Source organism: Alexandromys fortis, unplaced genomic scaffold (genome assembly GCF_014885135.2).
Source record: "Alexandromys fortis isolate MF-2015 unplaced genomic scaffold, M_Fortis_MF-2015_v1.1 scaffold_57, whole genome shotgun sequence".
In the NCBI taxonomy this organism is placed as follows: Eukaryota; Metazoa; Chordata; class Mammalia; order Rodentia; family Cricetidae; genus Alexandromys; species Alexandromys fortis.
Window position 1 is genome coordinate 2,926,556 of NW_026067941.1, and position 14,639 is coordinate 2,941,194.

The window sequence follows — 14,639 nt, forward strand, 5'->3', positions numbered from 1 at the left end:
CTTTCTTTCTTCCGTTGTATAATTTTAGCTTCTTTGTCAAAAATCAGGTGTTCAAAGGTGTGTGGATTAATATCCGGGTCTTCAATTCGATTCCATTGGTCAACGTCTCTGTTTTTATGCCAATACCAAGCTAAACATTTCATTACTGTAGCTCTGTAATAGAGTTTGATTTCAGGGATGGTAATGCCTCGGAAGTTCCTTTATTGTATAGGATTGTTGTGGCTGTCTTGGGTTTTTTGTTTTTCCATATAATGTTGATTATTGTTCTCTCGAGGTCTGTGAAGAATTTTGTTGGGATTTTGATGGGGATCGCATTGAATGTATAGATTGCCTTTGGTAGGATTGCCATTTTTACTGTGTTGACCCTACCAAACCAAGAGCATAAGAGATCTTTCCATTTTCTGGTATCCTTTTCAGTTTCTTTCTTCAAAGACTTAAAGTTCTTGTCAAATAGGTCTTTTACTTCCTTGGTTAGTGTTACCCCCAAGATAATTTATGCTATTTGTTGTGTTTGTATTGTGAAAAGTGATGTTTCTCTCATTTTCCTCTCAGCTTCTTTTAGAAACTTATTTTTCAAAATATAGCATGATGGCTCCTGCCTTCAGAGTGGAGTCAGGCAGGTTCCTCACTTTCTCCTACCTTCCTTCTACACATCTCAGTGTCCTACGCAGTGACAGCGAAGCCAATAAACAGAATCCAGCTGGATTAAAAGAAAAAAAAAATTAGTTACTCTCCTGCTGCTGTGATAAAACACCATGACCAAAGGAACTGAATGAACACTTCACTCGGGCTTACAGTTCCGCAGTGGTAGGCAGGGTTGAGGCAGCAGGGAAGGAAGGGGGTGTGCAGAGGATGCTGAGAGCTCACATCTTGAACTACAAGCCCAAAGTGGTGGTGGTGGTGGTGGGGGGGAGAATCATGAGTAGGCTAGGATTTTTTTTTTTAATCCCAAACCATTTAAACCTCCTCAAAGAGTACCACTCTTGGAGTCCCAGTGTTCAAATGATTGGAGATGAGGACTATGGAGGGCATCCCCATCCAAATCACCACATTGGCAAATGCCTATTTATCCTCAGTGTGCTTTTTGAGAAATAAGTACAGTTAATGGAAGCAGCTGAAGCCCATTAATTTCAATTGTATTGATTTAACTTGTTAGTGGGCTATTTTACTAATTTAACAATAAGATGACAGATTAAAGTTTTGAATTCAATTACAGCAACTAAAGAGGTTGGTGTCTTTGGAGTGGTGGTGGTGCACATCTTTAATCCCAGCACTTGGGGAGGCTGTGAGTCCAAAGCCAATCTGGTCTACAAAACCAGAATTGTTACACCGAGAAACCCTGTCTCAAACTCAACCCACTGTGTCTGAATTGGCTGTGAAGGACCCAGCCATGACAAGCTCAATAGAGGCCTGAGTTTCAGTAGTTCATCCTAAGGCAATACCTGGTTCCAAGAAAGATCACCTAGACACCACCCAGGAACAGACTATCCAAAGGAAATTCCTAACATTCCAACCATTGTAGATAGGATCACCTGCCAGCACACAGTCATTGCTTTTCACAGATTACCCCTAGACAAATGTCAGCCAATCAGGGGTCCTGAACCTTGGGAATCCCTCACAGTAATCTCTGCTATTATAAAAACCCCATCCCAGCTGAGCTCAGGGCTCTCTGATCATTCCAAAAAGTTGGACACACGGAGAGTCTGAGTTTGCAAACTTGTGTAAGAATAAAGGCTTTTACATACAGGACTTGGTTTCCTAGTTGGTTTTGGAGGGACTCCATGATTTGGGCATAACAGCTGGTTGTGTGTGTCAACTTGACACAAGCTAGAGTCATCAGAGGAAGGAGCCTTGGTTGAGGAAATGCCTCCATGAGATCCAACTCTAAGGCATTTTCTCATTTAGTAGTCAGTGGAGGAGGGCCCAGCCCATGGTGGGTGGTGCCATCTCTGGACAGGTGGTCCTGGGTTCTATAAGAAGGTGGGCTGAGCAAGCCAGGGGAAGTAAGCAGCTCTCCACCATGGCCTCTGCATCAGCACCTACCTCCAGGTTCCTGTCCTGTTTGAGTTTCTTTCTGTCCTGACTCCTTCAATGATGAACAGTAGTATGGAAATATGATGTGGGATGTCCTTCTGTATATGTGTTGCTTTTATTGACTAATGAACAAAGCAGCTTTGGCCTATGACAGGGCAGAATATAGCCAGTCTGGAAGATATATATATAGAGAGAGTGGGTGGAGTCAGGGAGATGCCCAAGAAGCAAGAGGTAACGAACCACCAGACTCATAATAAAATCTAAAATAATAGAAATGGGTTAATTAAGGTGCAAGAGTTAGCTAGAAATATGCCTGAGGCATCAGCCAAACAGTGTTGTAATTAATATAGTTTCTGTGAATATTTGTGTCTGGGCGGCCAAGAAACAAACAAACAGTCTCCATTTACAGAAATGTAAGCCAAATAAGTCCTTTCCGCCCCAACTTGGTTTCTGATGATGTTGTTTTGTCTCAGCAACAGAAACCCTAACCAAGACAGTGTCTTTAAGTTAATTCTGGTGCCTTTAAAGTGCCAAGAAAGGCTGAGTCTTACAGAACTTTAACACATTGATAGGATTGTTCTAATACTAAGGTCCAGGGTGTAGTACTGCAAATTGAAAATTGATTGTCAAAAATTTTGCTACTCTAACCAAGAATAACCTTGGAATGTATACTGGAATATGACCATTATAATCTAGTTCAGAAAGAGCCAATCATTATGATAAAATTCTAAATTACATCACTATTTGGGGATCACCCATCATGCTGTCTAGGTATGCGCACCTGCTAGTTCTACATGACATTACTGGTAGGCGGGAAATTTTTGCAAACTGAGCTAGAAGTGTTAGTACAGGAAGAAGATCCCAGTATTTTGGAGGCTGAGACAGGGCTGTCATAATTTTGAGGCCACCTAGACTGGTATATAGAGAATACCAGGCAGTCAGGGCTAAGATAGTAAGAGGTAGCACAGTTGGTAAGGGTGCTTGCTGCCAAGTCTGAGGACCTGAGTTCAATTCCTGAGACCCACGTGGGAAAGGGGAGAAGCATCACCACAGTTTGTCTTATAAGCACACGCCAGCTGTGGCATGCACACAAATAAGTAAGTAAATGAAAGAAGGTATTCTTAAAAAAATTTTTTGCAGGCTTATATGTCAGAAGATTAAGAGTAATGAAGCCTGAGTCAGCTACTGTCTTATTGACCAGGACAGTGGAGCACACAGGTAAATGCCTGCTAGCCAGTGAGGGGCTTTTCTCTCTACAATGCTAGAGGAAAAGCTGGCAAATTCACATGCATGATTTCTTTTATCAGTATGTGGTACCTGCCATAAAAATCACCCCTGATCTTACTTCTGAACGTGACAACTCTACAATGGCTATCTATCTTAGCCCCACAGTCAGTCAATATTTATGAAATGTTTAACTATATGAATTATGAGTCTTTGGGATCGGATTCTGAGAGATGAAATGCAAAGGAAGAGAAAACTACAGTATACCCGTGTTTGTGAGCTCCTCCGATAATGTGAAGGCACCATCTTCTTAAGGGAACTCCATAGAAGCTCTTCGGCACACCTCCTCCTACGATTTAGGAAAAACTCCAATTGTCAGTATTTCTAGCTCATCCTCCTCAGGAGTAAATGGACGCAGAGAATGAGAGCTTTGGGTTATTTCCCATTGGAAAAGGGTGATGTTTCCCCCATCTGACTCTGTCAATGTGTCCAGAGGTTGGAGCTCAGCTTGCTCCGTCTGCAGTAGAAGCGGCTCCAGAGAAGGCAGGGCAGATGGCCTCAGCCCTGCGGAAAGGAGAGGCTATAGGTCACCTATGTGCATGGGTTACTGAAGTCCAGTGTTGACAGAGGTTTCTGTCCCACTCTGTCCTTCAGTCATTCAGTCCCAAAGGAACACACAGAGGTCTACATTAATTATAAATTGGTTGGCCTAGTAGCTCAGGCTTTTCTTATTAACTAATTCTTACATCTTATATTAGTCCATTATTTCCTTTTTTTTTTTGTTTTTGTTTTTCGAGACAGGGTTTTTCTGTGGCTTTGGAGCCTATCCTCCAAACTAGCTTTGGAACTAGCACTTGTAGACCAGGCTGTCCTCCAACTCACAGAGATCTGTCTGCCTTTGCCTCCCAAGTGCCGGGATTAAAGGTGTGTGTCACCACTGCCTCGCTTAGCCCATTATTTTTGTCTATGTTAGCCACATGCCTTGGTACCTTACTCGGCAAGGCAGTCACATCTTGCTTCCTCTGGGTCTGGGTGATGGCTACAGACTGAAACTTTCCTCTTCCCATAATTCTCCTTGCCTGCCTTTACTTCCTGCCTGGTCATCATCACCCTGCCTATACTTTCTGCCTGGCTACTGGGCAATCAGCATTTTATTAAAAATAATACAAGTGACAGGATAAAAGACCATTGTCCCACAGCAGTCCAGTAAAGAGGTTTTGGGGAGCAGAGAAGAGGAAGACCTGCTTTTGAGGAGCCAAACAGAAAAGAAGGGGGTGTTGTACAACCTTGATTCACCTGTGAGGATTTTGGAGTTGATTCCAATGCAAAGGGTGATGTAACTTTCTGCAGAACACCTGACTGTCCAGGATGGAAGGTGAGGCTCACTTCAGCTATGGGGGATTAGCCGTGCAGCTGAGAGCCAAGGGAGCTGGATGGAGGCTTGGTATTATTAACAGAGTGGTTCTTAGACAGAAAAGACCTTCAGAGTCCTTGGGCCAGAGTCCTTAAGGCCATTTGTGAATGGTTACAACGGACAGAGTGCCACCATCCCTTATTGCTTGGGTGTGCCTGTTCTACAGACTTATACTTATAAAGGGTTCAGTATCTTCTTGAGCTCAGCTCACTGGTCTCATAGTCTTCTGTTTTTTCTTTTGTTCTTGGCTCCCTGCCACCCTGCCACCCATGATATGGTTTCCCAGACTCAATATAGTCACCTCTCTGTACCTATCTACCCGTCACCCCTTACCAGGTGTTGATTGTGGGCACAAGTCTTTTCCTTTAACTGTTTTGAGCTTGATTTTGCCATTTGGCCCTGGTTGGCTCATAACTTGGGATATAGATCAAGGCCCTTAGATCCCTGAGATTCCCCCTGCCTGTTCTACTCAACCTTGGGTCTTACAACATGTGTCACTACTCCCAGAATGTCCATCTTTTTAATTTTTTAATTGCACCGGTTTCCTCTTTTTACTTGGGGTCTGCTGCAGTCCATAGAATAATGCAATGAGAACTCAGCTGACAAAACCACGGAGCTAACCCACCAGGATCACACACACAGGGCGGTGGGAGTATTTGCTTTATGAATAGCCACCGTCCTTGCTGTAAATTCCCTGTCGAGCCATAGTGCTCCCCTCTCTATGGAGGAATTCATAACTCAAAACCCCAGCCGTGTATCCATCAATTACTGGGCACAATTTCCCCTATGCATTGGGATATTGGATGACTTGCCCCAGAAATCAGCAATCAGCCAATACCTTTACCCTCTCAAACAGAGTATGAACTTTGTATAAACTTAGAAGTCTGCCCTCCTGTAGTTATCTTCCTTGATACACAGTTGATCAGTCTTAGTGTCCAGGCAAAGAGACCTCTATTGAGACTAACAGATGCCCAAGGTCAAGAGTTATGGCTTGTCTAAAGTTGTTGAGCCTTGTTGAGCCACAGCTCTCAGAGAGATAAAGAACAAGAGTGTCCTGGATTCCCTCTTCCAGCAGATAGGAAGCTTCGACTCAAAGCTTCTCTCACTGCTTACCCGCCCTCTTCTGTAACCTTGGACCCTTCCGCTGCTCAACCACGGTTTTGCCCTTATCACTTAGCCTAGGAATGTGCTTCTGACCAATGAGAGCTGTTCTTGTGACTCCTTTTGCCTCAAGCCTCTGGGGTGGGGAAGAGAGATTTTTTTTTTTTTCCGAGACAGGGTTTCTCTGTGACTTTGGGGCCTGTCCTGGAACTAGCTCTGTAGACCAGGCTGGTCTCGAACTCACAGAGATCTGCCTGCCTCTGCCTCCCGAGTGCTGGGATTAAAGGCGTGCACCACCATCGCCCGGCGGAAGAGAGATTTTTTTTTTTTTTTGAGAGACTAGAAGCGAAGTAGGAGTTGGAGGGAGAAGCTGGCAGAAGGGAGCAGAAATGTAAAAGGATAAGGATATAGGAAAGATAAGAATGTGGGAAAATGAAGAGGAAGAAAGAGAAAAAGAAGCTGGAGGAAGAAGGTGGGAGAAGTGAGAAGAAGGGCAGGAGTATTAGAGTAGAAACAGCAATAACGAGCACTTGAAATGAAGAGCAGGGGCCCTCGGATTGCGTGTGAAGTTGCTATAGAAATCATCTACCCCCTCCTTCACTCCTGAGAAGCACTTCACCTTTGGTACCCTGGGAAGGGGCAGGAGCCGGACTCAGCCCTTTCAGGGAGTCACTGAAATATCAACTCAGACATTAGACTCTGTCGCCACCTGGTGGCCGTTGGTGACCCTACCTATCCAAGATGTCTAGTCTTAGAAGGAAGTCGTGAAACCAGGAGAGCTCCAAAGTTTGGATACAAGCATTAGCAGGGAAGTTATGGATCTGGTGCTGTGGGCCTACAATCTCGATTGCACAGGGGGCTGCGGCAGAGAGATTGCAAACCCAGGGCCTAGGGGCTAAAGAGTGAGCTCCGGGCCAGCTCTCGTAACTTGTGTAAAGAAAAGGAGGAGCTGTGAATCGAACGCATCTGCCTGACATGAGCTCAGTTTTGGTGAACTTCTAGCTGAAAGTTAAGAAATCACAATCTTGAGCCCAAATTAAAAGTAGAATAATCTTTCTGTATTTCGATTAATTCACATGACTGTTATTTCCTCCAAAGTAAAATTCTCTTAGTCTTTCACCAAGGAAGGAAGGAGGGAAGGATGAATGGAGGGATGGAGGAAGAGAGAAAAGGATAGGGGAGAATGAGAATATGCATGACTTATTCACAGAGTGTTTCAGCTAGATACATTGAGCTGATGCTTTTGTTTTATTTTTATAGATTAAAGAGGTTTATTTCTGTATATACTAGCCTTGGTCCCAAAAGGACCCAAAGTGGCTGAAAATACAATTTTAGTAATGTAAAACCTGCACATTGGGAATATATGAGCCTCCCAAAAGCTGGTCGCTTCCATTTGCTTCATTGTTTTGTATGTTTTCCCTCCACTGCTTGGAAACACATTTGCTTCTCCGTTCTCCAGTCGGCTTCTGGCAGTTGATTTTTACTGGGTTCCCAGCTAAATTTTCACCGTCTGCTTCAGCAGTTCTGGGGGAACTGTACCACTCCAGGTCCTTCTATGCTGATCAACACTCATGCTTTCTCTCTGAACATAGGCTTGGGCTCCTTGCTCGATGGCGATAAGGTGAAGAGGTAAGGGCATCCATCCTCAGACTCTAGAGACAGCAGGCTTTCCACGCCAGCTTTCTGGCCATCTTGCCTGGTGTCTTTTCAGTTCTATTCCTCTCCTCAGAAAACCCAGTCATGGAACTATGGTCAAGAACCTGCCCTTTTATTTCTTCTAAAGTTTGCTTTACTTCTGTCATTTCAAAAATGGTGCAGCAACACTTTCCTCTGACAACTGTCTTCTACTGCTGGATTGAGATTTCCAGAGGAGCAGCAACCCATCACGGTGGTATGGTCATCTTTATCCAATAATAGGCTGAATTCAGTGAAATCTCGGGGAAAATTGGCCCATGATTGCCGAGTTAGACTATCAGTCTTACAGTTTCATCATGGAATGATGTGGAGTCTTCAACACGATGTATCTAACACAGGGAATAACCATGCATGAGCTCCATCACCACTGCATGGCAATTGTAACAACTGGCTTTGAAACTGGACATTTCTTCTCATATAATGCCTTCACATAGGCAAATTCCTTCACAGCAGAGTGTTGTGGGATATTTATTTACATTGTGTGAAATTGTGTCACTGTGACTGGTTTAATAAAAATCTGAATGGTCAATAGCTAGGCGGAGAGGTTAGGCAGGCCTTCTAGGCAGAGAGAGAAACTCAGAGACCTAGAATCGAGGTGTGCTCAAGAGACACCTGGGAATCACTGGTGTGGGCTGTGGAGTAAGGGGAGCACTCCTCCACTACAGGTGGGAATGCATGCTTGTACAGCGGTCTTAGAAATCAGTATGGCAGTTTCTCAGAAAATTGGGAGTCAGTCTACCTCACGACCCAGCAATACCACTCTTGGGCATATTCCCAAAGGAGGCACATTCACACCACAAGAACATATATGCTCAACTATGTTCATAGCAGAATTATTCACAATAGACAACATCTGGAAACAACCTAGATACCCCTTACCTCAACTGAAGAATCAAGAAAATGTGGTACATTTATACAATGAAGTACTACTCATTGGTAAAAAAATAACGACATCTTGAAATTTTCAAGAAAATAGACAGAACTAGGAAAAAAACCATCTTGAGTGAGGTAACCCAGACCCAGAAAGACAAATATGGTATGTATTCACTCATAAGTGGATATTAGGCATAAAGTAAAGGATAATCAATCAGACTACATTCCACAGTTCCAGAGAAGCTAGGTAACAAAGAGGACCCTAAGAGAAGTATACATGGATCTGCCTAGGAAGGGAAATAGACAAGATCTTCTGAGTAAATTGGGAGAGTGGGAGGGACTGGGGAGGGTGGAAAGGGAGAGAGGAGGAAGGACGAGAAATAGGGAGGAGAACATGAGGGATGGGAGAAGGACAGAGAGGGAGAGCAAGGAAAGAAATATCTTGATAGAGGGAATCCTTATGGAATTATCAAGAACCCTGGCACTGGAATGCAGAAGGATGACCTCAGATAAAACTCTAAGCAATAGTGGAGAGGGGGCTGAACTGGCCTTCCCCTGTAATCAGAATGAGGACTACTGTAACTGTCAACCCTTCATCCAGTAACTGATGGAAGCAGATGCAGAGATCTGCAACTAACCACTAGGCCAAGCTCCTGGAAACCAGTCAAAGAGAGAAAGAAGCAACATTATGATCAAAAAGTGACCAAGACCATTATGGGGACACCCACAGAAACGATTGACCTGAGCTAGTGAGAGCTCACCTACTCCAGACTAACACTTGTGGAACCTGCATAGAATTGAAATAGACTTCCTAAATGCAGGTGACAGTGAGTGTATTGTGTAGTTTATGAGATCACTCATAGTGGGTCCAGGATCTCTTTCTAGTACAGAAACTGGCTTTTTGGAGCCTATTTCCTATGAAGAGATACCTTGCTCAGCCTAGACACGGGGGTGGGGTGGGGTGGGATGGGGTGGAGGCCCTTGGTCAGGCCTCAATGTGGTGATGGGATGGACTCTCTGAGGAGTGGATGGGGGGTGGGGTGAGAGGAAGGTGGAAGGAGTGGGATGAGGGGAGGAAGGAGAACTGGGATTGATATGTAAAATTAAACATTAAAATTTAAAAAAAAATAGAGAAGAAGAAGGAGAAGAAGAAGAAGAAGAAGGAGGAGGAGGAGGAGGAGGAGGAGGAGGAGGAGGAGGAGGAGGAGGAGGAGAAGAAGAAGAAGAAGAAGAAGAAGAAGAAGAAGAAGAAGAAGAAGAAGAAAAAGGAGAAGAAGAAGAGATGACGACCAGGGAGACAAGGAGAGAGTTGGACATACAGAATGGGAGAGAGGTAAAAAGCCATGTGGCAGAATGTAGAGTAATAGAAACAGGTTAATTTGAGTTATAAGAGCTAGCTGGGACCAAATCTAAGCTAAAGGCCAAGGTTTCATAATTAATAAGAAGTCTTTGTGTATTTATTTGGGGGCAGACAGTCCCAGCTGGAAAGCTCACTCTAGCAGAGAAACAAGAAATAAGGCCACAAATCATGCTTGTGCTTACGATGATTACACTCGTTTTTCAGATTTTTCAAGGACTTTGGTTCTTCCTAGTTTGTGAGGTTTTGATGCAAATTGCTGTCCTTCATTCACGACAGAGCAAATATCTGTCTCCTTGCCAACATCCATCTGGTTCCCAACAGACGCAACTGCCTGTCTAGAAGAGAGTATTTTCAATGCTGAGTAATTCTATCCAGCATTTGTCAACCGACTGTGCTGGACAGCTTTAGTACATCCCCAAGCTGTAAGCTGATGCTTCACTAATTCTCTTAAAACCTTATTACAGCCACGGTGTTTGAGGCTGATGAGAGAAGCAACCAAACTGCAGGAAACAGTTTCATGGGTCTTCATACACATTTCAACCTCGGTTGAGACCCAAAGTCACTCTAGTTCATGGCCACATCCACTTTCCCCTTGCTGGCTCAGCCCCAAGACAGACAGACACTCCTTCACTCTGCAGAAGACACAGGGCTGCGCTGAGTCAATGTTTTTAAAATCTAGAGGCTTGAAAATGTATCTACATGATTCTTTCAGGGAAGTTCATGAAACCAAAGTCTGGCTGGAACTAAAGGCATGGGTTCCTGCCACCGGGCCAGAACCAATTTTATAAACATTCTAGAGCTGCATTTTTCTCTACTCTTGTTCTGCTTATATATATATTTTTTTCCAGTTGGCACAAGCCAGGGACGACTGGGCAGAGGGAACTTCAACTAAGAAAATGCCTCCATTAGACCAACATAGGCAGTGATTGATGTGGGCGGGGCCAGACCATGGGTGAGCAGTGCCACCCCTGTGCAGGTAGTCCTAGGTCATATAGAAAAACAGGTGGTGTAAGCCATTGGGAGCCAGCCAGTAAGCAGCACAGCTCCCACAAACTCTGCCTGTGCCCTGCCTTGGCTGCCCCCAATGGTCTATGAACCAGAGTTGTAGATCCAGTAAACCCTTTTCTCTCCCCAGATTGCTTTTGGTCACGGTGTTCATCTCAGCAACAGGAAGCAAAATAGCAAACATGCAAACTAATGCTACTTTCCTCACTGAACTTTTATCTTGGAAAATAAGGAAATTTATATGAAAAATTTGTATTATAACCTTTTCATTCTCACCATGTAGACTTACCATGTGATACATAATTATATGTGATCCTGATAACTTAATTGCTCCCACCTCAATATACTGAAATACTGACAGAGGGCCGCATAAGGAATAGCTATTTTCAATTCTGGAGGATGAAAGTAAGACTCAGCACATGCTCAGCTGGGGAGTGTCTGCAGCCTTTTTCACAATAATTTGTGTGCAGGCTGCATGTGGGGTACATTTAAGGGCTCATCTGGGTGTATCCTCCCACGTGTGCTGGCAAATGTGAAGGCCAGAAGTCCACTGTAGAAATCTTTACTCTGCCTTCTTTTCTGAGACAGGGTCTCTCACTGAACCTGAAGCTCAGTGATTTAGCTATTGTGGCCAGCCAATAGTCTCTGCCTCTCAAGTACTGAGATTCCAGATACATTGGTGGGCCTGACTGCTTACATGGATGTGTGGGTTCAGATGAGAAATTCAGGTTCTGATGCTTGCAGAACAGATGCTCTACTGAGTGAGCCATCTGACCAGCCCCTCTTCTCTTTTCGCTTTTCCTTTTTCTTCCTTTTCCCTTTCCTCTTCTCCCCTCCCTTTCTTCCATTATGTCTTCTTTATCTTTTTTTTTTTAAGACAGACTTTCTAGCTTAGACTGGGATAACTCAAAAATCCCTATGTAGTCAAGGATGAATTTCAACTTTTACGGTGGTTTGGATGAAAATGGCCTCAAGATGCACATATATTTGAATGCCTAGTCATCAAGGAGTGGAACTGTTTGAGAAGGGTTAGAAAGATTAGGAGGTGTGGCCTTGTTGGAGGCAATGTGTCACTGGGGGTGGGCTTTGAGGTTTCAAAAGCCCACGCCAGGATCAGTCTCTCTCTCTCTCTCTCTGCCTGACCACTGTGGATCAGTATATAAAGCTCTCAGCCAATGATCCAGCACCATGCCACGATGATTATGGGCTAACTATCCAAAACTGTAAGCAACCCCCCACCCCATGAAATGTTTTCTTTCACAAGAGTTACCTTGGTCATGCTGTCTCTTCACAGCAGCAGACCAGTGACTAAGGCAGGTTTCAAACATCCTACCAGTAGCTGTTTACAGGAGTGAGCCTTCAGGCAGGGTTGGCAAGGGGTGACTTTCCATATTTGGCCAAAGTCATTCTTATACCTTCATGAATTGCAGTTTAGGCCACACAGTATTCACTCAGACCATCACGGATTAGTGTTCTCTGGGTTTGATCTGGAAATAGCATATATGCCCATAGGTCACTTTCTAATCCAAGTTAGTAAGTCTATCCACTTAAATCTGAATTGAAGCTGCTCTCTTGTTCTATGCCTCTGCACAGCAAGAAGTCCAGTTAGACATCACAGTATCAACAATTTTAGCCTTCTTCCACTTATCATTTTAAATCTACACTTTCCCTCCCTAGGTCGGACCTTCTGTTCAGCCACTGGGAAGTCCAAGTTATTGGTAGCAACATCAGAATGTCAGAGCTTCTCCTTCAGACCATTTCCAAGCCTGCGGGTTGTGCTGAGTGAGGGAAGAGACACGGAACAGCACTATTCCCTATCTACTTCTAGAATACTTCTGTGTAGCTCTGGTTTAGAGACTATGAGGTTTACCATTGAAAGCTAAAATTGTTTTTTGGCTTGGTATCTGCACTTGTAATCCAAGCATTCAGGAGACCAGGGTTCAGGAGACTGGGATCCAGGAGACCAAGATTCAAGAGGATCTTAAGTTTGAGGCATGGGCTTTACAGTTAGTTCCAGGTTAAAGTAGAATATATAACAAGACCTTTAATTAAAACAAAAAGTGCTGGAGCCCAGCTCCAGATGAAGGCAGGGTCTGAAGATGGGTGGAGGCAAGAGTAGTGGCAGAAGGAATCAAACATGGAACACTTCTTAGTTTCATTTTAGGAGAGAGGGACAGAGAGGAAGAACTACCCAGGCAGAGAAGCAGGTCCCAGCAGGGGATGTAAGGAGCAGGCTAGGGAGGGATGGAGCCAGGCCAGGGTGGTCGGGAGAATCCTGCAGCCTGACTGACCGGCAGCCAGAGTGCTTCTTCATTTATGCAGAATTCAGTGAGCAGGGATCCATTCATGCTATTTCAAAATGTAGATCATAACGTTTTTGGGTTTTGGACCTGTGTTTCACTTCCTTTTGCACATGTTTTAGTCATCATTAATAAACTACGACCAAAAGGAGTTATCATTTTCTCTCAAGTTTTGACATCATTGATAAACAGAGTTATCATTTTTACCCACTAACCCCCACACCCCAGTTTTTAAGAATCTAGAGGCATAAGGCAGCCTGTTCTCAGGCTAGGAGCTTTTGTGGCTACAAGGACACAAGACCAAAACAAAATCCTCAAGCCAACCCAGGCATATTGTCATGTCCCAAGTGGTATATTATTAACTCTCAATGGTCAGAGTGCCCAAGAAAGTCCTCAGGCCAAAGCTGCTGCCGTTATTATTCAAATTCGGGCATAATACAATGTTTATATTTTGTATTTTTATAGAATGTGTTTAAATGTCTAATCCTGGCGTTCTGTTGTTCCTTGGTCACGTGACACCACAGTGGCTCTGCATGTGCTGACTTTGCTAAGAAAGGAAGGTCCTCACCTCTTGTTCTTTTATCATCCTTCTACATCATTCTTTGCCTATCAATATAAGACTCTGTGCAGGGCAGAGGCAACTTCAGCGGATCTAACTTTGTTGACATATCTGCCACATAACAGCCAGGGTGTATAGTGGGAAGAGGCTTGCAATCCGAGCTGTGGCCAACTCCTGTAGCCCACTGAATTCTCTTCACCTTTTTGAGTTTACTTTGATTTGAATATCTTGTTCCTGCGTGAGTACAGGGACAGATGTTTCTAGAATGCCCCATAAAGAGCCCCCCCCCCGAGTTCTTTATCTGTGTCACAACCTCCAAGGCACAAGGAAGACCTTCAAGTAGATAAGGATAGCTCCCCAAAAGAGGGAGGAATAGAATGTTCAGGACTGTTCTGGGGAAGCTTAGAAGCACCATTCCTGGAAGAAAGCATAAATAATCAATAAGAAAACTTCCATCAATCCAACATCACTACATTGTACAAATATTAAAAGTCCCCCAAGTATGCAACAGGGGGAGATGAAAATCAATGGCGGCACAGCGGCCGTCATGTGACTCAGCTTTGCTGGATCTTTGCCAAAGAGCTCTGCTGGCCTTGTGACTTTTGCTGTTCCCATCATATACAGTAGTGCCAAAAAGATTAATAACTAAAGGAAAAACAAGAATTGTGGTGAAGAGGAAACGCTTGCCAATAATTGTCTGTATTGCCCTCTTGCCCACTTCCACTATAGAGCCACAGAGGGCTAGCTGATGAATACTCAGGCCAACATGAAAGTTGACTTATAAAATACATCACTTGACTGTTGTGGACAGATTTTCAGTTCCTCCAAAGCAGATGTTTCAGTTGTTGATTCTAACGTTCCATATAGCCCATTATTAATCGGAGGATGATTATGTATAAATAAAACAAAGGTAAAAGTCCGAAGGGTCTTCCATGGAGGTACCTTTCAGGTCATTGAGTCTTTACAACCTGTTCTGTCCTAGATGGCTCCACATGAGTACCCATGTCCTGAAGTACATGGCTCTCCTCACCTTTCTCCAGAGCCTTTGAGGCACTATAGCTGCAATGTAGTCCA

At 44.0% G+C, this 14,639-nt stretch overlaps 1 pseudogene; it reads right to left on the reverse strand.

Moving 5' to 3' along the window:
* Nucleotides 1–7,576: 7,576 nt before the first annotated feature.
* LOC126505209 (serine/threonine-protein kinase RIO2-like) lies at nucleotides 7,577–13,054 on the reverse strand (annotated as a pseudogene).
* Nucleotides 13,055–14,639: the final 1,585 nt, after the last annotated feature.